Source organism: Tursiops truncatus, chromosome X (genome assembly GCF_011762595.2).
Source record: "Tursiops truncatus isolate mTurTru1 chromosome X, mTurTru1.mat.Y, whole genome shotgun sequence".
NCBI classification, from domain to species: domain Eukaryota; kingdom Metazoa; phylum Chordata; class Mammalia; order Artiodactyla; family Delphinidae; genus Tursiops; species Tursiops truncatus.
The window spans coordinates 27,546,528-27,570,506 of NC_047055.1; the positions used below are offsets into that span (position 1 = coordinate 27,546,528).

The window sequence follows — 23,979 nt, forward strand, 5'->3', positions numbered from 1 at the left end:
TCAATAATATGAGCTCCCAAGAAACTAGAAAAAATAAAATGAAACTAGAAAAAGAAACTAGAAAAAAAAAAGAATGAAATAAATCCAAAGCAAAAAGAAGGAAGAAGAAACTAGAAAAAGAAGAATGAAATAAATCCAAAGCAAACAGAAGGAAGGAAATAATAAAGATAAGAGGAAAAACTAATGAAATTAAAAACAGAAAATAATAGAGAAGATAAATGAAAAAGCTAATTAATTTAAAATATTAATAGAAGTAATAACCTGACAAAGACTGATAAAGGAAGGAAGATAAGACAAATTACCAATACTAGAAATCAGAGAATGACTATCAGTAGAAATGCCTCACACATTAAAAGGAAAATAAGGGAGTACTACAAACAGCTCTATGTACATAAATTTGACAACTTAGATATAACAGGCAAATTCCACAAAAAACAGAAACTATGGAAATTCATCCAAGATGAAATAACCTGAATATTTCTATAACTATTAAAGACATTAAAGTTATATTTTTAAAACCTTCCAAAAAAGAAATCTCTAGGCCCAGATGGTTGCACTGCTAAACATTTAAAGAATAAATAACATCAATTCTACACAATCTCTATCAGAAAGATAGTAGAGGAACAAACAATTGCCAGTGCATTTTATGAGGCCAGCATTACCTTGGTACCAAAACCAGACTAAAACAGTATGAAAAAAGAAAATGACAGACCAATATTTCTCATGAACGTAGAGGCAAAAATCTCCATCATGGTAATAGAAAAACATGGACTTTAGAGGTACACAGGCCTGGGTTAGAGTCCAGAGTCTGCCATTTACTAGCTACACCATCTTCACCAACTTAACCTCTCTGATCTTGTTTCTCATCCATAAAATGGAGATGACTGTAACTAATTCCATAGCTTTGTTGTAAAGATTAAATGAGATAATATAAAATTTTAACATAATTCCTGAAACATAGTAGCATTCAATAAATGTTGGATAGTAGTCCTATTCCTATTATTATTGATGTTCCCACACATGTAAAAATGTGAGTTCCATTTAAAGCAACTGAAACAGAGTGGACAGTAGTACATGCCTCTGATCTTGTGGAAGTTGGACAAGATGATACATCCAGGGTTATAAAGCAGAGGTAGTGTGCATACCAGGAGCAAAGACCTGGGCCAAGTGGTTAATAGAAGTGGAATGAGAGAGTGGAATTCCTCCGTCCAAGGATTGATAGGAACAAAGGAGGAAGCATGACTTCCCCTCAGACACAAGTACTTCGGTGAGGAGAGAATGTGAAGTCCTGCCAAACTGAGGGCTTCTGGAGTCAAACAACCCATGTGACCTCAGACTCATGATAAGTAGATTCTGAATCAGTGGATCTGGGATGGAGCACAGGATTCTTAACATTCTCAACAAGCACTACAGATGTTTCTAGTGCACATGGCTCATTGTTAGGGGCTGAATAATGGCCCCCCCAAAACCATATGCTGAAACCCTAACACCCAGTACCTCAGAATGTAACTGTTATTTAGAGGTAGGGCCTTTAAAGAAGTGATTAAGATAAAATAAGGCTGCTAGAGTGGGCCCTAATCCAATCTGACTAGTGTCATATAAGAAGAGGAAATCTGGACACACAAAAAAGATACCAGGAATATGCACACACAGAGGAAAGGCCATATGAGGACGGCCATTTGCAAGCCAAGGAGCCAGGCCTCAGCAGAAACCAAACCTGCTGATACCTTGAACTTGGACTTCTAGCCTCTAGAACTATGAGAAAACAAATTTCTATTGTTTAAGCCATTCAATCTGTGGTATTTTGTTATAGCAGCCCTAGCAAACTAATACACTCCTGAATCATACTTCTTAATTCAAAAAAATACTAAAAATCACAGGTTTCAAAATTCAAAAACTATAAAGAATTATACAAAGAGAAGTCTCCTTCCCACCATGCCCCCAGCAACTCATTCTCTTCCCTGAAGGCAATCAATGTTATCAGTTCCTTACATTTCCTTCCAGAGATGTTTTGTGCAAATGAAAGTAAATACATATATTTGAGCAGAGTCATGAGCCACACTTTAGAAACCCTGCTGTAGACAGTGGGAGAGCTGTTAGGGTTTTCTGAGCTGCAGGGTGACATGGTGATGGGATTGGCAGGCCTGCCAGCAGGGGAAAAATGACTGATGGGTCCCAGCTCAAGCACGTAATGGTTGGAAAATGGGTAGGGAGCATAGTGAGGGGACCATGATTCACACGTAGGTAGTAAGGGCCTAAACAAGGCCAGTAGCTGTGAGACTAGAATGGCAGAGACATGTAGGAAAAACACATCCAAGGGCAAATGAGCAGGACTTAATTAATAAAATGATTTTGTTTGTACTCCTCTAAATTTTAAAATTAATTGGCATGATTGAAAAATACACCTCTCCTCACTCCCATTGGTTTCAATATGGCCAGTGAGCCAGAGAAGAGTGGAGTTTTTTCCTAGACTTATTTTAGATCTCCTGAAAGACATATTGTCCACAGTTGTCAGAGATTTGTGATGAAATTATTATTTCTGATGAAAAAAATTTTTAAATCCTCTGTGGGAAAAACCTTTAGCTGCTTCAACCATAGAAAACAGTGAGAATGATAAGCTTTCTGTGGACAAGGACTCACTGCTGGGTGGCTGAAGCTAGTGTTAAAACAAAATTTGTATCATGGCACATTTTGCTTAAAACCTGTTGGTGACTCTTGCTGCTCTGAAGACAAGATCCAGACTCCTTCCCACAGCGTCCAAGGCTGTGCAGTGGCCTCGTGGATACTTCCAGCCTCATTGCCAGCCACTCTCCTCTCTGAAACAAGACCTTCTGTCAGGTCTTCAGTGGTGCCAAACTCCTGCCTGTTTTGTGGTATTTGCACATGCTGTTTCCTCTGTCTATAAAGCTCTATCCCCTCCTATTTGCCTAACTCCTGTTTACTTCAGGCCCCAATTTAAGTGTCACTTACACAGGGAAACTTTCCCCTAGATTAGGAAAATTTTCCTTTTTTTAATTGAAATATATTTGACATACAACATTGTGTAAATTTAAGGTGTACAACATGTTAATTTAATACATTTATATATTGTAGTATGATTGCCATTGCAGCAAAAATTAGTACCTCTATCATGTCACATAATTATCCTTTCTTTTTAGTGGTTGGAATAATTAAGTTCGAGTCTCTTAGCATGTTTAATGATTATAATACAGTCTTGTTGTCTATATTCACTGTACTATGCATTAGATCTCCAGGCCTTATTTACTACTAGTTGCAAGTTTGTATCCTTAAACATCTTTCCTGTCCTACCACCCTGACCCCAGCCCCTGGTAACCACCATTTTACTCTCTGTTTTTAAGAGTTTGGCTTTTTTAAAAACACAAACACTAATTCGAAACAATACGTGCACCCCAGTGTTCATAGCAGCATTATTTACAATTGCCAAGGTATGGAAACAACCTAAGTTTCCATTAACAGAGGAACAGATAAAGAAGATGTGGCATATACATACAATGGAATACTACTCAGACATTAAAAAGAATGTAATTTTGCCATTTACAACAACATGGATGCACCTAGAGATTATCATACTAAATGAAGTAAGTCAGACAGAGAAAGACAAATACCATATGTTATCACTTATATGTGGAATCTAAAAAATACAACAAACTCGTAAATATAACAAAAAAGAAGCAGACTCACAAATATAGAGAACAAACTACTGGTTACCAGTGGGGAGAGGAAGAGGAGAGGGGCAATATAGGGGTGGCGGAGTAAGAGGTGCAAACAATTAGGTATAAAATAAGCTACAAGGATATATCGTACAACACTATACTTCAATTAAAAAAGAACATCCACACCCTTGTGGTCGGCCATACAATTGATTAATTGAATCAAAAAAAAAAAAGAGAGAAGGACTTCCCTGGTGGTCTAGTGGTTAAGACTCTGAGCTCCCAATGCAGGGGGCCCGGGTTTGATCCCTGGTCAGGGAACTAAGATCCCATATGCCTCACAGCGTGGCCAAAAAAAAAAAAAGAGTTTGACTTTTTTAGATTCCACATATAAGTGAGATCATACAGTATTTGTCTACAATATTTGTCTATCTCTGTCTGAATTCTCTCACTTAGCATAATGTCCTCAAGGATAAAGAAGATGTGCTATATATACACAAAAACACACATGCACATATGTGTGTATATATACATATACATACATATATACATACATACAATGGAGTGTATATATATATATATATATACACACTCACACACACACACATATATACACATACATACAACAGTGTGTGCATACATACACACACACACACACACACACACACACACACACTGGAGTATTATTCATCCATGAAAAAGAAGGACATTTGTAACAACATGGATGGACCTTGAGGAAAAGTTTCTTTAGTGTTTGTTTTCTTAGCACCCTCTTATTTTCCCTCATAATAGTTATTAACATCTGGCTCCCCAAGTCGACGGTGAGCTCCAGGAGAGCAGGAGCTATGTGTCCTTTATTCATTACCATATCCCCAGTGCCTGGTAGCATGCAGGCACTCAATGAAAATTTCAGTTGAAGGCAGAGAAACAGTAAAATATGCCCTAGGAGTGGTTTCCCCATGAGAAGCCTGGTAAGAGAAGTGACTCAACTACCTTCTTCACTTTCTCCCTCTGCCATCTCAGCAGTTTTGTCCAAGTTCTCCATTCCTAGCCTAACCTAGTCTTCAGCCCACTTCTGTCCTTTATTTCTTGAATCAACAGTCCTCTCCCCTCTCAGTCTAGCTATTGTTTTCCCAATTTTTATAGAAACTGGATACAGAAAAAGATTTCACTTTCTTAATGTTGCTAGAAGAAAAACAATGCCAGTTCTGTTCTATAAAAAACAGTAACAGACTTTCAGATTCAATGTCAAGTTGATAATAAGGGCAGCCACTGCTCAGTTCCAGTCAGTTGTTGTCATGAGGAAATGGGGGCTCTATGTGCCAGATTCTGTTTTTGCAGAAGTAAGGAATCCATGTTTTTGTATGAACCCTCCTATTTTTGAAATATTGGCAACTATCTTTTTAAATGTGAACACATGTTAGCTTAATACAGCACATCTATGGGTCAAAGGTGTCCCATATGCCACCACTTCGTGACCTCAGAATAGTAAATAATTTAACTATAATGCAAATCAGAATGAAAACAGTGATATTATGGGAGTAAAAGCAGCATGTCATAGGAACACCATGACGTGGAACGACCACAAAATGGACATTGTCATATTAATGGATCCAGTTTTTAAAAAATAGGCCAGGTGACCCATTTGTGTGAGAGCATAGCCAAGGCAGGGTTTCTGTACTCCAACCTTTGTTTGGAGTCACACAGCTTGTCCTATGATCCATGACATGCTCTCTTGCCTATCTTTGCCTCCTGGATCTTGGCAATGACGGCAGGAAGTAAGGGAGGAACGATGATCAAAACAAAGAAAAACTAAGCTTAGAAAAGAGCATGGTGTTCTTTCAGAAAAGCACTACAGGAAATAAGTTCAAGAAAAACGATTCTTAGGCATTTGTATTCATTAATAGTTCATTCCTAGGTACACCTGTTCAGTTTAGCCCTTTTGGTTGTAATTTCCAATACTGCACTTTAAGATCCTCACTTTAGTCCCTTGCCTCATCTCTTCAGTCTCCTAATTAACCAGAACATTCAACCATGTGTTTGCCACTTAATATTACCTAACCTCAATATTCTAATTTTCCTTTAGTAAGAGTACTCCTAAATGTTACTTAAATCTAACCACTTCCTCAAAGCTTATCTGGACTATTCTCACTAACTCAACTTATTTCTCCAGCCATCCTTCTTCCTTTTCATTTCCTTAATCTGTGATGCTTTGCGAATACCTTTGTGTAGCTCCATAATTCATGGACTCTTTTATGATTTACCTTAGGTAATTAGTTTCCTGGAATATAGCCATAGTCCACAAAACTAATGTTCATAGCTCTCTTGGGACTACCTGAAATCCTAGATGAGCATTTCTGAAGACAAGTTACATAAAGAGGTTTGAGAACATGTGGGACATATAGAGTCAAACACAAGAATGTTCAGTGAAGAACTGTTTGTAATAGAAAAAGACTAGATAAATCCATCACTTGGAAAATGGTTAAATGTATCAGGGCACAACCCTCCTGTGGATTACTATGAATCTTTCCTGTATGAATGGACACAGTTTGTCTTAAGTTGGGTTTGCTAGAAGCAGGGCCTGAGACAAGGATTCTTGTGCACGTGATTCATTGGAGAGGTGCTCTCAGAAGGGAGTAAGGCAGTCAAGAGAGAACCAGGGGGGAAAGCTAGGCAAGAATTTGGTCTTAGCTGGAGACTAGCTTCAACATGACCCCACAGAGATCCTCTGGAGTATACATTGCACTACAGAGCACCCCTCCCCTAACTCGAGGAAAGGGCCTTTTGTACCCCCATGCCCATCAGTCCAACAGTTCTCAAAATGTTTGAGTTCCCTTTTTCCAGTGTACCAAATAAATGGCCATGGGTCCCTTTGGGAAAGGACGGAAGGAATCATTACTACATATACTTGCAGTTTATGTATACCTTGCACTGGTATTGCAGGGTCCTTTCTACCTGGAAACTTGGACCCCCATTTAGTACATGGGTTCCAGGTCTGAAAACTGTCTCATATCCAGAAACTCAGCACGAGGGCATGACTTTGTATTGGAGCAACTGCTCTCAGCATCCTGATTATTCAAGCTTGATTGCTTTTGATTTTGCAGATTGAGCAGTGTCCTTGTTGCCTGCCCATCTATTTTGCCCCTAGGGATATCATATGATATGCACCACCTCCTCAACTCCCACTGGGTCAGGCCCCCTTGGCTGCCACTCTGACCTAGTTCCTTATTATGATTGTTGCATCCACCTAGCTTCTGGCAGTTGAGCATAACCACCTGGCCTCTATTACTTCAGTTTCCCCACCACCCCCTTTGCTAGTTATGAGCCTAACTCTGTGATTGCCTCTCCTGCTATCCACCCTGGCCTGCATGTGGCCTGCACATGAACTTCTTAGTGATGTTGGTGCCCTCTCACCAGCACATTCCTCATGGCCTTGGTGAACAGTGTGTTTGTTCCCTGAGCCCTCCTGTGCAACATAATCCTCCAGTGGATCTTCTGGCCTCACATAACATATCCACTCTCAGGGTCCACTGAGCCTTCTAAGCCACTGTCTGTCATGGCAGTTCAGGCATTTCTACCCAAAGTTAATATCAACCAACATGTTTTCCATGCTTCTAGGATCCAACCTTCTAAGTGTGTTAGTATCGTTATACAGGGTCCTTGCCAGGGTGTTATATCCTGTATCACAGGAGAATATTCCTATATTTATAAACTATCTTTTATCCAAACTTGTGTTCTACCCCTCCATGGTTTAGCAAAATCTTTGCACATACCTACTGTCCCAGCTCCCACTGATACATTTTGACAGATGCTGCAGTTTTATCAGGGTATTGTCCCTTTCCTATCTTAGCAGCATAGCACATCCCCAGTTGGATTACATGGTGATTTAACCCTTGTTATTGGAGGAGCAAGGTGGAGAGGTGGGGAGGCAAACCCTGAGGGGGGAAGGCACATATTGTCTTGTAATGGAGAGGCCTCTGTACTGTGTTCAAGCAAATGAGGAATGCTAGCTCTTAATAAGGAGGAATGGGCCACTTCTACAGGCTCAGAGGGTCAAGGCAATCTGGAAATTCAAGGTTTTCAAGGCCCAGAAGTCCCTTTCTCATATGTCAGTCTCATTCTTTCCCCACCAGAGCCCTGACCTTGGCATTGCAGACCTGCCTTAGTTGGGATTTTAACTACCTTTGGAGATTGACTACCCTTATGACTAAGTCTTGGGCCTGATCCTTCCCTTTCTCTCTCATCCTGCTGCAGGAGTGACAGCCTCTTTATATGCTACCAAAGAGGTTCTATGGCTTTCACACTTAACTTTAAATTGCCAACTAATCGCTTTCAGCTTTTTGTAATCTTTTTCCAGAGTGTCAATCAAACTTAGAATAACCACCAAATTCTATTATTTTACAGATTACTAGTCTCCCCATATTTCTAAAATATATATAAGCCAATAGCTAATATATTCCCTTGCACCAACGAAAGTTTTAACTGCACTGTGACCTTGTGTCAGGGAATATCCATGCTCCATCTCTCACCAGTATGGCATCTTCAGTGCCAGCCAGGCAGTGGGTAATCCAGGTCCAAAATCCTGTAACATGTGCTTCCACAGACCACTCTGGGCACCAACTATCACAGAGTCTGGGTTCCCCAGGCAACAGACTCTGAGATAGGGACTAGTGCGTGAGATGTTAATTTGGGAGTGCCCTTCGGATCAACACCTGTGGAAAGGCAGTGGAGGAAACAGCATTGGTCAGTGAAGCTATAATGCAGTCCTAACAAAGGCCTCAGCCAACCCCATGGTAAGCTCTGGAAATAGAATAACTGGTTGTCCCAAACTGGGTTAAGAGGCCTGGGCCTCTGTACCCCTGCATTGATTAGTCATCGGATGTAGGCTTCCCTTGGGTGAGGCACTTTTCTTTAGCTGAGGTGATCCCTAAGGAAAGCTGACGCCTGAGGGCCATCTTCTAGATGCGCTCCCAGCAGCTGAGGGAAGAACATCTTCATTGCTGAAAGGAGATCTAGGCAGCACATTAGAGCATTCAGCACATGTGCTGATAGCCATACCATGTGAATGCAAACTTTCTGATCTGCTTTCTAATGGGTATAGAAAATAACACATTCATTAGATCAATAGCCACATATGTTAATCTGCTCTAGTGATGATACCACATTTGACACAGCAGTTGGTACTACTACTTAGTAAAATTTTTGGTACTTCATTTTGTCACCTGCCGTGATTCATCTGGTTTTTTTTCAGGGGCCACACAGTGAGTTAAATAGGAACCTGATGGGAACTGCACTGTATAAGTTGTTGAGAGCACTAAATTCTGCAATTCTCCCTGGGATGCAGTATGGTTTTTAAATTTTATTTACTTACTTAACTTACTATCTTGATATGCGGGAGTGAGGAATTTCTGAGGCTTCTATTTGGCTTTTCCTACCACAATAGTTCTTACTCTACTGGTCAGGGAACCAATGTGAGAGTTCTGCCAACTGTTGAACTTCTCCAGTCTAGTTATACAGTCTGGAACTAGGGAAATGATCATCAGGTAGGTCCATACACCCAGCAGACCCATGATGAACCATTCCTGGGCCAGGACTCCATTAGTTATCTGACCCCCAAATGTTCCCTCTCGAACGAACTAAGGGCGCTGGGTTTCTCCACTGTAAAGTTACTATTTTTCCCCTTGCAATCAGTAAGTATCTTGGGGGAGGTACTTTGAGACTACACAAATATCCTATTTCTTCTCAAACTTTTGCCCACTGATGTTAGCATCTATCTTATCCACAACAATTATTATTATGATATTTGTCTAATGGTGATTTTGTATTTTTCTCATTTTTTCTACATTTCTTACTTGGAATTCATCTGTAAGGTTTGTCCCTTCTCCCCAATATTTAGGTGATTTCTAAGCTCACTTAGGAGTCATTGTATTCATCACAACTTGTAACTTTGTTTTTCTGTGTAATTGGTATGGGTCTGTCCCTACAATCAAGTAGTCAAGCAGTCCCTAAGCAGCAATGCATTGGCAGCTGCTAGGTTGACTTACTACACTTTCATGGATTCAGCCAATTGGAAGACAACGAGCCTAAATGGATACAGACAGTTTATTACTTACACAGGCAGCAAAAACAAGATCATCATGGTGTCGGCACCCCATGTCCCTAGTCCCACAGGATGACATTGAATTGGAGGGGCCACATGACAGATGACATGAGCAGTGGGTCACTGTTGCAGAGGAGCCAAATCTAAACTACAGCCAAGCAGCTTATACTGCAGCTATACTGAAAGGGATTGTGTCCGTGATGGTGGAAAGCTCTATGCCTTACCAGAACCAGAGAGACAGATGAGAAACTGTTTCATGGTAGCCTCTCACAGGATAGGGAGGTGGATAAGAAATGGTCTTGTAACAGTTCCTCACAATGTTGCTTATCTTGCCATGTTCCAGAGAGGATTACAGGGCATTCCTCTAAGACTTGAGTCAGACCATTGTTGAGCCTTGGCTATGTGGCCTGTGTGGAGACATTCATGGTCACCAAGGCACCGTGGAGGAACTATTCTCCTGCACCCACAACTAGGGTGAAAGTTCCATGATTCTAAATTCTATATCTGGCTTGTTCACTGCTATAACCCCACTACCCAGAATAGTGCCTGACATATAGGAGGTGCTCAGTAAACACTTGATTTATGAATTAATTAATTACTAGGGACATAATGTCTGCTCTTCTGAAGTGAGGAGATGTCTGCCATCCCTCTCTCTACCTCAAAGTGGGATCCATGTCCTTCTCTTTCCTGGTTCTTCTTTAGCTCTAATGATTTACCTCTGTCACTGCTATTCAGTTTGCTTGCACTACTAAAATCAGACTCAACAAATGACATTTCTAAGATGTTTTTTTACTCCCCTTCCCTCTTCCCCATTGAATGCCCTGAGACCAGTCTCTGAGAAAGTTGGACTGACTCTTAGAATGTTGAGTCACTGACTTTCTGTTAGAGCAGTGTGGTTCTCAACCCAGGCTGCACCTTAGAATTAGCTTTAAAAGAGAAGAAAAAGGAAACTTTTTCCCAGGTTTCACCCTTAGACTCTGATGTATAATAATTACTCTGCTGTGGGGCCAGGACATGGGTAATTGCTTTAACTCTCCAGGTAGTGTTAATGTACAACCAGGGTGGAGCACCACTGCCTGAAGTAGAGGACAGTAACCCACACCAAGTGCTTTTGGGTGCACCTGCTTTTGAGACCTTAAATATTTTTAACAGGAAACAAAATGTTTCATTCCACAAAAGAGAGAGAACAATGAAATGCAAATGGCACCAGAGATGAATTAGACTGGACCGAAAGACAGTAGTGCTTGAGCGCTGGGTTCTGAAGTCAGATGACCTGGGTTGGAGCACAGACTCAGCCACTAACCAGCCAGGTGATCTTGGGCAATTCACTTAACTTCTCTAACTGAAGTTGGAAAGCACCGATCACCATGCCTGGCATGTAACAGGTCCTCAATATGTGTTTATTTACTCTGAACATGAATCTCTGAACTTCATCTTAAATTGAGGGCAATAATGCCCACCTGCCTGCCTACCTCCTAGACTGAAAATAAATAATGGCTGTAAAGGCACTTTACAGATGTTTAGGTGTTATACAAATGTAAAGTATAAACATTATTTTTCTTTTATGGAAATGTTAAACATATATATCACTTTTTGGAAACTTTTCTAAGAATTTTTCTGCCTGTAGTCTCACAGAGCCTCACAACTGCCCTAGGATTAAACTGGGCAGTAAATTAACTAATAAGAAAACTGAGACAAGAGAAGTTGTTGCTCAGCAGAACTAAGAACTGGATCCTAGAACGGTTAACTCCAAGGCAGAGACTCTCTTCACCAGATGACTGTTATGAAAGGTCTATTCATAGATCCCCTAAATAAGTAGGTTGGTCATCTGATCAGTGCTCTGGACTGTTGAACATGTTGGGACAGTTTCTATTACTTGTCCCTTTCAAAGCAGGGAGGAAATCCAATCACTATTCCCTGGGTCTGTGTTCAGTCCTTAGGTACACAGTTTATTTAGTTTTTGGTTTCCCTCCATCTCTGTTTTCTCATATAAAACATTTCAGTGACCATGCTGCTGATACATCGAGAAAAAAAAAAAGACACCTTCCCCACTTCGCCACCATCACCTTAGTTTCTTGCTATGTGCCACTTTTCTAATTTCAACACTGAAAAACACTGTGACAATGGCAACACTAAAGACCAATAGCCACAAGATGGCAGAGTTTACCATTTCATTTTTTTCTTGCTTACATCATTCATTCATTCATTCATTCAAGAATTATTCTTCGAATGTCCACTATGTGTCTAGTGCTTTTCTAGGAATCAAAAGGATTACAAAAGAGGCACACTATGTGATATGGTTCCTGTCCTTGATGAGCTTGGGGGAGGGCAGTCTGTGGGGAAGAAAAAACACACCTGAGAACATTTAAATGAAAATACACATTAATGTGTGATTACAGGCCAAATGAATGATACAGGCTGCTGTATGACTTTACAATGAGCCAGAATGGGCAGGAAAGTCTGCATGGAGGGGGTGAAAAATGAGCTGGGGCTTGAAGGATTAATAAAATAGATAGGTTGGAAAGAAAGAATAAATCCTAGGCAAAGGGACCAGTGTGGGTCATGCTACTGAGGTAGAAATGAGCAAAACATGTGCTCAGGTCAGTGATGAGACTAACCTGGTTATAACAAATGGATATTGGGTAAACAAGATTGAAATAAATTAGATCTCCATTGATTTTGCTAGAATGATGCTCACCATAAAGCTAAAATTGTCTATTAAGTCTGCCAATAACCATAGCCTTTGGGCAGGCAATTTGGTCTAGCTTCAGTTCTGTCGTTTGTGAAATGTGCAGGTTGGACAAGATGACCTCTAACAGCCCTTCCAAATATCCTACCACCTTTTTTCAGAGCCCCTATGTATTTAGATCTATTATTATTATGTAACTATAGTTACCACAGGCAGAGTTATGAGACTCTGAAGTCAGACTAGAACTAAGTCCTCATTCTGCTACTATCTTTGTGACTTTGAACAAGTTGGCCTTTTCTGGGACAGTGTTTGTTCTCAGACTCATGAGACTTTAATGAGATCACACATGGAAAGTGCTTAGTACAGTGTCTGGAATATAACATGCACTCAACAATATTACTGTTACATCTTACAGATGATTGATTAGTCTGAGCAAGTACCTATTAAAATGTACAGCAAAACCAGAATATCAAAGGGCCTGTGACAGTATGCTGTCTCAGCCTGCCGGGGAAAAAACTCCCTCATGATATACAAACATGATTGAATCTTCCTGTAACCTTGAGAAATAAAGGGAACTTTGAAGGAGGCAAGAAAAGCTACAGAAGGTTGAATTGGGGCCTCCGAGAATTAAAATGTATTGTTTACTTTATATGCTAATAACATCATCTGGAATGCAGAAACAATGGAGTAAGCCCCAAAGGATTGACTTTCGAAATGGTAGCAAACCTCTGAGGGTACCAATATAAAATTTATACTTGATCTAATCTATCCTACTTTGGATCTTTGTGTCCCTGATTCTCCAAAACTCCCTGATTACCTTGAGAAAACTGAATTAATTTCCCACGTCCTTTGTTTGGGGGAATTAGCTAACAGCCCATTTTCCTCCACTCCAGTGTTATCTGATGTGCTTAAGCCACAGCTGCTCCTTTGAATAGATATCATTCTAAAAGGGATCTTTGGGTAGGAAAAGCCTTCATGAGGCAAGGGATTGAATCTCCAAAGGTGGAATCTAAGAAAATAAGACATGCAATGGAGGAAATAGATTCAGGAAGAGCACATCACTCTGTGTGCTTCAAATCAGGCAGTGGCCAGGAGCAGGTGTTTAGAATCAGACAGATGGGATTTCAAATCCAATTTCAAGTCCTAGATCTACAACATACTAGCTGGGTGATCCAGGTAAATAAATTAAGTCCATTTCCGGAACTGTAAAATGAGGATAATAAGGATCTATCTTACCAGGTTAGAAAGATTAAATAAGATGACATAAAGTTATCCAAGAAGAATCTGGGTTTTTTTTGGTTTTTTTGTGTGTTTTTTTTTGCGGTACGCAGGCCCCTCACTTTTGCGGCCTCTCCCGCTGCGGAGCACAGGCTCCGGACGCACAGGCTCAGCGGCCATGGCCAACGGGCCCAGCCGCTCCGCGGCATGTGGGATCTTCCCGGACCGGGGCACGAACCCGTGTCCCCTGCATCGGCAGGCGGACTCTCAACCACTGCGCCACCAGGGAAGTCCCAGGTATAATTTTTTGAATGCTTACATATTGTTATTATTTAATCACATCTGGTGATTAAATAGAACTGACCGTGTCCTAGTCTTTTCTGAAACCATGGTGGGCTCCTCCCAGAGAGCCCTGGGGCCTGTGAGGTGGTCTACCCTCTTTGTATTTCAGGCAGAGGGTGGAAGGAGCAGCAATGATGGGAAGCCCAGACCTCTCTCTGGCCACCGGTCCCACTGCATGGGTAATAGCCACATGCAAGACACAAAGAGGGAAACTTAGACAGATGAAACCCATACCTTCCTCACTACAAGTGAAAAATAAAAGCACAATTCAGAATAAATTATGCCCAGACTTCTGCTGGGAGAAGTTTGCCCACTGTTTTACATAAAGGCCACCAGGTCTATTAACACCCTGAGTGCTTAAAGGAGTGGAGTTGGGGGAAGCAGGTAACAGGCAAGAGCTTTCCTCTCCTCTACCCTCCCAACAACTACCCTTCCCAGCAAACCTCAAACCTCAGTTTTTCAGACCCCTTCAGTCTGCTCCCAGAAACCTCAGATGGTTTCTGCTTCCCACTTTGGAGACTCCAGGCTTTTCCCAAGTCGTTCCCCTCTATCAAAATGTACCTATTTGTTCCCTCAAGTCCTTACTCTTTACCAGATGTCAGGGATATAATTCGGGGTTAAAGCACACTAATATTTTGATGATTTTGTTTCCACTAACTGCAGATAAGAGTTTCAAAGAATGCATTATGAAGGATATTAAATCAACAAATATTTCTGAGGGCTTAGTGTGCACCCAGCATTGTGCTAGATCCTTTAACACTGTACCAAGGAACAGAAGATTTGCCACAGTGGGTCTACCCAGGCTACTACCCAGCTGCTAACATTAGCAACAAAGAATATGCTCAGGAAAAAACAGAGATGGAACGTTCATAAAACCTTTCTGGCTGGCAATTTAGCCAAACAAAGCAAAAGCTTTAAATTTTTATATAATCCTTGACCCAGTAATTTTGCTCCTAAGAATTTTTACTAAGGAAGTAACCAGAGATATATACAAAGATGCAAGCACAATGATGTGTATTGCAGGATTATTATTTATAATACCAAAAACTTGAAAACAATCTATCCAGAATAGAGGACTGGGTAAATAATTCATTCTGCATCCACACGATAGAATACTGTATATACATTAAGGTCATATTAATACAAAACTCTTTAAAAAGAGAAAAAAATTATTTATTGCTGAGTGTGAAATTTTTTCTTTTAATTTTATGCATAGAAAAAAGATTGAAAAGATATATACCCTAAATGTTGAAAAAAATGATTATCCCAAAATGATAGGATTACTAAAGACCTTTTTTTCAACTACATGTTTTAAATTTTCCTGAAGAAACATTCTTTTTTAATTGGAAAAAACAATAAAACTTATCTATTTTTTAAATTTAATATTCCCTGAGGACTGTTTGTCTTCCTTATAACATCAAAGAGTAGCTAAAATCCCAGCTTCTCCTAATGTAGCCATTTATGGTTTTGCATTTATAAGTGTGTCTAACACTTTTAATCCTTTTGATTTCTGGTTAGTAACTTCTTATTATTTTTTAATCACTATACATTCAAAGAAAGTTGCAAGAAATGTATAGGGAAGTCCCATGCAATGTTTCCTTGGTATCCCCAATATTAGCATCTTATACAACTATAATGCAACATCAAAACCAAAAATTGACATTGGTACAATTCACAGTGCTTATTCAGATTTCACTAGTTATACATGTATTCATTTGTGTCTGAGTATGTGTATGGGTGGGTGTTTAGCTCTATATAATTTTATCACATGTATAGCCTTGTGTAACCACCACAACAATGAAGATACAGAATATTTTCATTACCACAAGGATCTTTCATGTTGCCACACTTACCCACCTCCCTCTCCAATTCCCTAACCCCTAGGAACCACTAAACATTCTTCCATCTCTATAATTTTGTTGCTTCAAAAATGTTGTATAAATGGAATCACACAAGATGCAACCTTTTGGGAGTAGCCTTTCTCACTAAGCATAATTTGGTGATTCATCCAGGTTGTCGTATGTATTCATAGTTTGTTACTCTTTCTTGCTAAGTAGTATTCCAAGGTATGGATGTGCCAGTTTGTGCAACCATTCATCCACTGAAGGACAGTGGGCTGTTTCCAGTTTTTGGCTATTACAAATAAAATTTCTATGGGCATTCGTGTACATTTTAGTATTTTTTAATTCTCAATTTATGTCACCCAAGAACCCAAGAAAGCCTCCTTCTCCTGTATACTAGGACTTGTTGAAAAAATCCATGTTTACCTTACCCATACTGGCACAATTTTATAAGAAACAAGTTAGACTAAGAAAAGAACATGGAGTTACACTGTATTTTCTCACTGAATTTTTTAATTTATCTGTCTCTGTCCCTCGACTATGAACTATATGGAGGCAGGGATCATGACTGAATTGCTTCTACTCCTAAGGCAGGGCACAGGACCTAGCATAGAGTAGGTGTTTAGAAAATGTTAGGATCTCTAGGGTGGGTGGGGCCCAGGGATAGATGTTCTATGAGAAACTCCACGGATTATAATAGGCAGTCAAGGTTGAGAACTACTATTCAGCTGAATAAATTAATATATAAAGGAGAAGAAGGAAAGCTCATGATAGGAGAGGGCAGACTCAGGACAGAGGTGTGGATAATGATGTTCTATTATCCTTCTCCACCTTAAAGAGAGAATTCTGTGTCCAGATTAACCTCTAGACTGCATGGTAGAGATCAGTAATTTCCAGTGCTGTGTTTGAGAAGTGCTATTGTTGAATTCCTACCTCTGACTAGGGCAAAGAAAAGCCAGCTTTTGTCTTCCCTGTGGTGTTTTCCCTATTTGAAAGGCTGCCCCACTCATCTCTGGAGGCCCAGACACCTTGAGGAGTTTGATGGAAAAAGCAACTGGTGATATGAATTACCTGGAGGCGCTTATTTGTTTAGATGGCATAATTACATTTGGCAGAGCTTTGGAGGAGAGGAACAATGGCTCCTTATATTACTGGATCGCCTGGAAAACACAGCCTAAAATTGTCCCTTGACAAATGCCAGTCCTGCCAGACCTCAATAAAATACATTGGACATATAAAATCACAACAGGGGCTGGGCACAGACTGGGGAAAGATGACTGAATGTCCAGGGCCCAACATTTAAAAACACTGGGGGGATTCTGTAGACACTACAGGACCTGATTGAAGGACTGTTCAAAGATTGCAAAACACCTCAGTGAGTTGGTTCCTGAGATCAGAAACAGAAGACAGAGCTGAAGAAGGAGGGGAAGGCTTGTAAAAATACCAGGGCCTGTCAGTCAGGAAGACTTGTTCTTGGGGCTCAACTGTGTTGCATATCAGAGTAAAGCTGCTGGGGGAGGCCTTCAAGATGGCGGAGGAGTAACACGTGGAGATCACCTTCCTCCCCACAAATACATGAAAAATACATCTTCATGTGGAACAACTCCTACAGAACACCTACTGAACGCTGGCAGAAGACCTCAGACTTCCCAAAAGGCAAATAAATCTACACGTACCTGGGTAGGGCAAAAGAAAAAACAGACAAAAGAATAGGGACGGGTCCTGCACCTCTGGGAGGGAGCTGTGAAGGAGGAAAAGTTTCCACACACTAGGAAGCCCCTTCACTGGCAGAGGCAGGGGGTGGGCACGGGGGAAGCTTCAGAGCCATGGAGGAGAGCGCAGCAACAGGGCTGCAGAGGGCAAAGCAGAGAGATTCCCGCACAGAGGATCAGGGCGACCACCACTCACCAGTCCAAGAGGCTTGTCTGCTCACCTGCGGGGGCGGGTCGGGGTGGGAGCTGAGGCTCAGACATCGGAGGTCAGATCCCAGGGAGAGGACTGGGGTTGCCTGCGTGAACACAGCCTGAAGGGGGCTAGTGCGCCACAGCTAGCCGGGAGGGAGTCCGGGAAAAAGCCTGGACCTGCCTAAGAAAAAGAGACCATTGTTTCAGGGTGTGCGAGGAGAGGGGATTCCTTCCCTGTCTGCCCAAAGAAGGCAGAGCACCACATAAAAGAGCTACAGAGATGGGCGCAAGCCGTGGCTATCAGCTTGGAACCCAGAGACAGGCATGAAAGGCTAACGCTCCTGCTGCAGCCACCAAGAAGCCTGTGTGCAAGCACAGGTCACTATCCACACCTCCCCTCCCGGGAGCCTGTGCAGCCTGCCACTGCACTGTACCATTTTTCTAGGTTCCCATAAATGCATTAATACACAATATTTGTTTTTCTTTCTGACTTACTTCACTCTATATGACAGTCTCTAGATCCATCCACGTCTCTATAAATGACCCAATTTCGTTCCTTTTTATGGTTGAGTAATATCCCATTGTGTATATACACCACATCTTCTTTATCCATTCCTCTGTCAATGGCATTTAGGTTGCTTCCATGACCTGGCTATTGTAAATAGTGCTGCAACAAACATTGGGGTGCATGTGTCTGGCTTTCTCTGGGTATATGCCCAGTAGTGGGATTGCTGGGTCACATGGTAATTCTATTTCTAGTTTTGTAAGGAACCTCCATACTGTTCTCCATACCGGCTGTATCAATTTACATTCCCACCAACAGTGCAAGAGGGGTCCCTTTTCTCCACACCCTCTCCAGCATTTGTTGTTTGTAGATGTTCTGATGATGCCCATTCTAAATGGTGTGAGGTGATACCTCATTGTAGTTTTGATTTGCATTTCTCTAATAATTAGTGATATTGAGCAGCTTTTCATGTGCTTCTTGGCCATCTGTATGTGTTCTTTGGAGAAATGTCTATTTAGGCCTTCTTCCCATTTTTGGATTGGGTTGTTTGTTTTTTTAATATTGAGCTGCATGAGCTGTTTATATATTTTGGAGATTAATCCTTTGTTTGTTGATACATTTGCAAATATTTTCTCCCATTCTGAGGGTCGTCTTTTCTTCTTGTTTGTAGTTTCCTTTGCTTTGCAAAAGCTTTTAAGCTTCATTAGGTCCCATTTGTTTACTTTTGTTTTTATTTCCATTACTCTAGGAAGTGGATCAGAAAAGATCTTGCTGTGATTTATGTCAAAGAGTGTTCTTCCTATGTTTTTCTCTAAGAGTTTTATAGTGTCTGGCCTTACATTTAGGTCTCTAATCCATTTTGAGTTTATTTTTGTGTATGGTGTTAGGGAGTGTTCTGATTTCATTCTTTTACATGTAGCTGTCCAGTTTTCCCAGCACCACTTATTGAAGAGACTGTCTTTTCTCCATGGTATACCCTTGCCTCTTTTGTCGTACATTAGTCGACCATAGGTGCGTGGGTTTATCTCTGGGCTTTCTATCCTGTTCCATTGATCTATATTTCTGTGCCAGTACCATATTGTCTTGATTACTGTAGCTTTGTAGTATAGTCTGAAGTCAGGCAGTCTGCTTCCTCCAGCTGTTTTTTTCCCTCAAGACTGCTTTGGCTATTCGGGGTCTTTTGTGTCTCCATACAAATTTTAAGAGTTTTTGTTCTAGCTCTGTAAAAAATGTCATTGGTAATTTGATAGGGATTGCATTGAATCTGTAGATTGCTTTGGGTAGTATAGTCATTTTCACAATATTGATTCTTTCAATCCAAGAACATGGTATATCTCTCCATCTGTTGGTATCATCTTTAATTTCTTTCATCAGTGTGTTACAGTTTTCTGCATACAGGTCTTCTGTCTCCCTAGGTAGGTTTATACCTAGGTATTTTATTCTTTTTGTTGCAATGGTAAATGGGAGTGTTTCCTTAATTTCTCTTTCAGATTTTTCAACATTAGTGTATAGGAACGCAAGAGATTTCTGTGCATTAATTTTGTATCCTGCAACTTTACCAAATTCATTTATTTGTTCTAGTAGTTTTCTGGTGGCATCTTTAGGATTCTCTATGTATAGTATCATGTCACCTGCAAACAGTGACAGTTTTACTTCTTCTTTTCCAATGTGTATTCCTTTTATTTCTTTTTCTTCTCTGATTGACGTGGCTAGGACTTCCAAAACTATGCTGAATAATAGTGGTGAGAGTGGACATCCTTGTCTCGTTCCTGATCTTAGAGGAAATGCTTTCAGTTTTTCACCATTGAGAATGATGTTTGCTGTGGGTTTGTTGTATATGGCCTTTATTATGTTGAGGTAAGTTCCCTCAATGCCCACTTTCTGGAGAGTTTTTATCATAAACGGGTGTTGAATTTTGTCAAAGGCTTTTTCTGCATCTATTGAGATGATCATATGGTTTTTCTTCTTCAATTTGTTAATATGGTGTATCACATTGATTGATTTGCATATATTGAAGAATCCTTGCATCCCTGGGATAAATCCCACTTGATCATGGTGTCTGATCCTTTTAATGTGTTGTTGGATTCTGTTTGCTAGTATTTTGTTGAGGATTTTTGCATCTGTATTCATCAGTGATATTGGTCTGTAATTTTCTTTTTTTGTAGTATCTTTGTCTGGTTTTGGTATCAGGGTGATGGTGGCCTCATAGAATGAGTTTGGGAGTGTTCTTTCCTCTGCAATTTTTTGGAAGAGTTTGAGAAGGATGGGTGTTAGCTCCTCTCTAAATTCTGATAGAATTCACCTGTGAAGCCATCTGGTCCTGGACTTTTGTTTGTTGAAAGATTTTTAATCACAGTTTCAATTTCATTACTTGTGATTGGTCTGTTCATATTTTCTATTTCTTCCTGGTTCAGTATTGGAAGGTTATACCTTTCTAAGAATTTGTCCATTTCTTCCAGGTTGTCCATTTTATTGGCATAGAGTTGCTTGTAGTAGTCTCTTAGGATGCTTTGTATTTCTGCGGTGTCTTTTGTAACTTCTCCTTTTTCGTCTCTAATTTTATCGATTTAAGTCCTCTCCCTCTTTTTCTTGATGAGTCTGGCTAATGGTTTATCAATTTTGTTTATCTTCTCAAAGAAGCAGCTTTTAGTTTTATTGATCTTTGCTATTGTCTTCTTTGTTTCTATTTCATTTATTTCTGCTCTGATCTTTATGATTTCTTTCCTTCTCCTAAGTTTGGGTTTTGTTTGTTCTTCTTTCCCTAGTTCCTTTAGGTGTAAGGTTAGATAGTTCATTTGAGATTTTTCTTGTTTCTTGAGGTAGGCTTGTATAGCTATAAACTTCCCTCTTAGAACTACTTTTGCTGCATCCCATAGGTTTTGGATTGTCGTCTTTTCATTGTCATTTGTCTCTAGGTATTTTTGATTTCCTCTTTGATTTCTTCAGTGATCTCTTGGTTATTTAGTAACGTATTGTTTAGCCTGCATGTGTTCGTGTTTTTTACGTTTTTTTCCCTGTAATTGATTTCTAATCTCATAGTGTTGTGGTCAGAAAAGATGCTTGATATCATTTCAATTTTCTTAAATTTACTGAGGTTTGATTTGTGGCCATAGATGTGATCTGTCCTGGAGAATGTTCCATGCTCAGTTGAGAAGAAAGTGTAATCTGCTGTTTTTGGATGCAATGTCCTACAAATATCAATTAAATCTATCTGGTCTATTGTGTCATTTAAAGCTTGTGTTTCCATATTAATTTTCTGTTTGGATGATCTGTCCATTGGTGTAAGTGAGGTATTAAAGTCCCCCACTATTTTTTGTTGCTGTCGATTTCCTCTTTTAGAGCTGTTAGCAGTTGCCTTATGTATTGAGGTGCTCCTATGTTGGGTGCATATATATTTATAATTGTTATATCTTCTTCTTGGATTGATCCCTTGAACATTATGTAGTGTCGTTCCTTGCCTCTTGTAACATTCTTTATTTTAAAGTCTATTTTATCTGATATGAGTATTGCTACTCCAGCTTTGATTTCCATTTGCATCGAATATCTTTTTCCATCCCCTCACTTTCAGTCTGTATGTGTCCCTAGGTCTGAAGTGGGTCTCTTGTAGACAGCATATATATAGGTCTTGTTTCTCTATCCATTCAGCAAGCCTGTGTCTTTTGGTTGGGGCATTTAATCTATTCACGTTTAAGGTAATTATTGATAGGTATGTTCCTATGACCATTTTCTTAATTGTTTTGGGTTTGTTTTTGTAGGTCCTTTTCTTCTCTTGTGTTTCCCACTTAGAGAAGTTCCTTTAGCATTTGTTGTAGAACTGGTTTGGTGGTGCTGAGTTCTCTTATCTTTTGCTTGTCTGTAAAGCTTTTGATTTCTCCATCAAATCTGAATGAGATCCTTGCCAGGCAGTGTAATCTTGGTTGTAGGTTCTTCCCTTTCATCACTTTAAATATATACTTTTTTCCTATATTTTTTGGTTACATGTCTTTTGATCACCTCTTCATCCAATACACCTTTTGTAGTACAATTTCTATAGAGAGAACAGAAAAACAACTCGGTTTTTTTTCTGAGAGTTTGAAAAGTATTTTGCAGCTTCACAAGTCACCACCACTGGTCAATGTCATGTAAATTTTTTGGATTGTTATAAAATTTGGGAAATCCTCCGTCATTTCTTTTATACGTAAGCTGTAAGATTTTACGATGTGTCACGGTTTTTAAGTAATAACTAATCTTAAATAAGCTTTAGATTTACCACTTCAGAAATGTTTCCACAAGTCATTCCTACACTTGTACAGCCAGCAATAACTTAACTATATGCAGAAGTGATAGCAAACCACATAAGTATATCCCACTAACTCCAAATAAATGTATATGCAATTCAATTTCTCTTTGGTTTGATCCCCAAAAGAATAGCTCTGATGAAGACAGAACTCTCCCTAGAAAACAAAGCAAGGTAGGGAATTCCCTGGTGGTCCAATGGTTAGGACTCCATGCTTTCACTGCCGAGGGCCCAAGTTCAATCCCTGGTCAGGGAACTAAGATCCCACAAGCCACTCAGTGCAGCCAAAAAAAAAAAAAAGAGAAGCAAAGCAAGGCAGAAAATATGAAAAGGCAGAAGTGTTTTCTGGGTAGGAAGAAGGTAGAAGACACTCATTCTTAATATACCTTGTATCATTCAAAGTTAATAAAAGTATTCCCTTCCCATGTACGTTTGAAAGTATTCTAGCGTTGTGAATTCTGTTGTAGAATTTGGAACACCACACCCCAGAAGAATGAAGCCTCAGAGGAAAGCTGGTGGACCTAACTTAAGGTAGGAGAGGTTTCACCCCCATTGAACTTCAAACCTATGCTGTGGCAAAAGATTTTCTAAAGGAAGACAACAAGGGAATTCCCTGGAGCTCCAATGGTTTGGACTCTGTGCTTCCACTGCAGGGGGCGCAGGTTCAATCCCTGGGCGGGGAACTAAGATCCCACAAGCTTCACAGCGTGGCCCCCCCCCCAAAAAAAAGAAGAAGAAGAAGACAGCAAAGACCAAAATCCTAAAGGAAAAGATGGACAGATTTAACTGTATTAAACTTTAAAACATCTGTGTGGTTAAAGTAAACAAAATCAAACATCAAACAAAAAAACTAGAAGAAAAAGTACCTGTCATTCATATTACAAAGGCTTAATAGCCCCAGTACAGAAACCCATTAAAAATTTTAAAGCATGAGGAATCTAACAGGAGAACCATCAAAGAACATGAACAGGCCATTTACAGAGGAAGAAATACAAAAGGCAAAAGTTGAAAGAACTGGCCAAGATTTAGGGAAACTAAGCCCTCTCACCCTGTTATCAGGAATGTAAATTAGTTCGCCTTTATATGGGGCAATTTGACAATATAAAAATAACACTAACATTTATAAAGAGCTTACTATTTACCAAGTACTCTGTGAAGTGCTTTATACTGATTGAGCTATTCAATCCCCACTCAACTTGTATGGACATTCAATGTGCATCATGTGTAATAACGAAAAACTCGAGATTCCTCAGACACTGAACAATAGGGTTTGGTTAAATAGAACATGGAATCTCTATACAATGGATTGAAATAATTTATATTTACCAACATGGAAAACCCTGTAAAATGTAGTAAGTTTTTAAAAAGGCGACAAAAGAGAATGTACAATATACCTGTTAAGTAACAAAATTCAACTAAGTTGTTTTTTAAAG

General features: G+C 39.9%; 1 long non-coding RNA gene across 1 annotated transcript in view; it reads right to left on the reverse strand.

Annotated features, from left to right (window-relative positions):
• Positions 1 to 22,290, reverse strand: part of LOC141277590 (uncharacterized) — a 62,761-nt gene extending 40,471 nt beyond the window's left edge. Inside the window, exons 1-2 of the long non-coding RNA XR_012329210.1 lie at positions 18,261 to 22,290; positions 17,795 to 17,946 (exon numbers count right to left, since the gene is read on the reverse strand). This is a non-coding gene — a long non-coding RNA (uncharacterized lncRNA). The remainder of the gene's footprint in view (positions 1 to 17,794; positions 17,947 to 18,260) is intronic.
• Between the last annotated feature and the right edge of the window lie 1,689 nt (positions 22,291 to 23,979).